This window comes from Microtus ochrogaster, unplaced genomic scaffold (assembly GCF_000317375.1).
Source record: "Microtus ochrogaster isolate Prairie Vole_2 unplaced genomic scaffold, MicOch1.0 UNK11, whole genome shotgun sequence".
NCBI lineage: Eukaryota > Metazoa > Chordata > Mammalia > Rodentia > Cricetidae > Microtus > Microtus ochrogaster.
Window position 1 is genome coordinate 190,060 of NW_004949109.1, and position 3,093 is coordinate 193,152.

The following is a 3,093-nucleotide window of genomic DNA, read 5'->3' on the forward strand; positions in this document are numbered from 1 at the left end:
CCACTCATACACACACATATATATATATATATATTCACATTACTTCTATTTCCTTATTAATTAAAGACAAAATTGCTGGGGATGATGATAGCTCACAAGCATAATCTCGGCTGGAAGATAGCAAGTCTAAGACCAGTGTGGCCTACACAATGAGCACCAGGCCAGCCTGGCTACAAAACGAGATGCTATCTCAAAAAAAAAAGTGAAAAATTGACATTCGATTACAGGGGGAGGTCCCCTCCCCACCACACGCCTATAAGGACAAAAGCACATCCTCTAACACCTGACCGGGACAAAGGTAATGAGGACTATAAGCAATACTTTATCCTCCTTTTATAACACTGTTTCTACAGAAAAGAAAAAGGCTAGGGATGCAGCTCAGTTGAGAGAGTACTGTCTACTATGCACAAAGCCCTCATTTTGAGAAAGGTGGCACAGGCTTATAACTCAGTGGAGACAGGAGAGTCAAAGTTCAAGGCAGTGATGAACTCCTTTTATCACAGATCTTGAAAGACAGAAGCGGGTGGGTCTCCGTGAGTTCAAGGCCAGCTTGGGGTGCAGGAGACCCTGCCTCAAGAAGGAGGTTCCTGCAGACTCAATGACCTGAGCTCTTATCCTCAGCACTACTCCCTTACAGACAAATCTGTAATTTCCGCCCTAGGAGACAGAGGCAGGATTGGGCGGAGGAGGGATCTTGGTGGCCACCCAGTCTAGCAAACCAACATGCTCCAGGCTCAGTAAGAGACCCTATCTCAAAAAACGTAAAAACTACACAAAGACAATAGACATCAATTTCTAGGGTACACACAAATAAACCATACACATACAACACATATTCACCAAAATCATCAAAAATACTTTGTATTTTTATTACATTTTATATATTATTTTATGCTTATATACATTTTATTATACTATTTACTTTTTTATTATTTATCTCTTTATTATTCTTTGACGTTCTGAGAAAATAAAAGCCAATAGGTAAAAATTGCACCAATTTTGGCTCTTAAATGGGCATTTAACAGGGCAACTTAATTAAAAATTTTACAAAGGGGAAGAGTTAAAACTCCCCAAACTGCAGATACACTAATCCTGTTCCTGAAATCTCAGTCACCACACCCACCCACCCCCACCCCACCCCCGGAAAAGCTAAAAGTAGGTCCACGGAGTCCAGGGAGTATTTGCTGTCGAAAGAGCTGGAAACACCAGAGCCGCCGCGCGCACGGCACCTGGCAAGAGTCTGCCTCACCTTACCCTGCCTGGCACGAGGATGACTGACAAGGGCGCTCCCTGCCCGTATTTCTCAGAAATGACCAGCTCTGGTGCTGGTCACACGGGCAGAGAGAGGGATGCGGTAAGCGAGAGCCCAGGCAGCGAGAACCTTCCTCGGCCTGCAGCCAGGCTCGGCAGGCGGAAGTTGCCCCCCTGCACACGCCCCTCCCTCCGCCTTCCAGGTCCCCCCGAGGCCAGCCCGGGCATCGCACCTCGGTCTTCTCCTCCAGGTCCCTCCGGTCCACACTCCAACCTCCAAAGCCTCGATGCTGCCCGCGCAGGCCCCTAGCTTGTGCACTCACGGGCCCTGGGGAGACGACCCTCACCGGAAGCGTCAATAGGGAGCGCTGTCAAAATTCCTCCGCAGCGCGCTGGAGCCACGCAAAACAAACGTTCCGGCGGCTGCGGGAAGCGGCTGCCAGATGGGAGAGCTGGGGACGTATGGTACCCACTAGCTTACTGTGCCGGATCTGGGAGAACAAGGCAAGGGGAATCTTCCAAAGAGAGGCAGCTGAGGAATCACCCAGAACAGGAACGTTTAGCCAGCCGATGGGGAACGCTCTACGGATAAAGGAAACCGCGTGCAGCCTCGGAGGCAGAGGCATATTGGTGTGGTTGAGGGACCGCCAGTGTGAGCACGGGGGCAGCTGAACTTGTAGCTAAAAAACTAGTGTTGACGCCAAGATTTCTACTGTGGGGTGCATTTCTGCAAACGGTTAAAACGACAAGTTCTGGATATGATATGTTATACATCGGTTTAGGGAGTCTGTTTTTAAATTTTAAGTGTGTGGGTGTTTTTGCCTGAATGCTTGTCCTGTACACCTACGTACGTGCCTAGTTGGGGCGGGCTACAGAATATGGCATCGGATCCCATGGAAATGAAGTTACAGGTGTTTGTTATCCGCCATGTGGATGATGGGAATCAAATCCAGACCCTCTGGAAGAGCAACAAGAACTTTTGAAAGCTGAGCTTTCATCTCTCCTGTCACGTCCCCTGACACACACACACACACACACACACACACACACACACACCCCGCAAGCGTGCACCTTAAACAAAAAAATAGAAGAGGTTTTCCCCCCACTACATTTAAAGTATATTTGTAGAAGTAGAACACATTCAGACTTTCCCAATCATAACGTTAGCTCTGTTTAAATTAACTTTGGCTCTGTATTAATTTTAGAAAGGCGTTCTAAGACTAAAGTAGGAGGGGGCTGGAGAGACGGCTCAGCGGTTAAGAGCATTGCCTGCTCTTCCAAAGGTCCTGAGTTCAATTCCCCGCAACCAGATGGTGGCTCACAACCATGTAAAGGGGTCTGGTGCCCTCTTCTGGCCTTCAGGCATACACACAGAACATTGTATAATAATAAAAATAAATGTTTAAAAAAAAAAAAAGACTAAAGTAGGAGGATGAAGGGCACTGGTCCCTAACCATATGCTTTCTGGCTCTTTCATTTTTTTAAAACATTTTTCCTGCTAACTCATTCCCTCTGCAGTTCTCTTGGATTCCAGGAATGACAAGACTGATCTGTAAACATCTTTATGACTGTTATGGTTTTGGTCCCTTTAAGAGACAAGCCACGCCCACTCCCATTACCTCTGACCTGCCCGCCACCATCTTGGGCCCTTCCTGCGTGCTTTTTATTATAAGGAAGACCTGGGAATATTATGGTTTTGGTCCCTTTAAGAGACAAGCCACACCCATTTCCCTCCCCATCCACTGAGGCAGGCTGATCTTCAGCTTCCGGCCTGAGCTTGTCCTTTTTTCCATCTTCCTCTCGGAGAGGCAGCTTCGCTTCTGCCTCTCTCCCCACTTCTCT

General features: G+C 47.6%; 1 protein-coding gene across 1 annotated transcript in view; it reads right to left on the reverse strand.

Annotated features, from left to right (window-relative positions):
- The window catches only part of Gtf2h2c (GTF2H2 family member C), a 28,053-nt gene extending 26,451 nt beyond the window's left edge, over positions 1-1,602 (reverse strand). Inside the window, exon 1 of the mRNA XM_026788976.1 lies at positions 1,485-1,602. The gene's annotated coding sequence lies outside the window, so the exon portion shown is untranslated. The remainder of the gene's footprint in view (positions 1-1,484) is intronic.
- Positions 1,603-3,093: the final 1,491 nt, after the last annotated feature.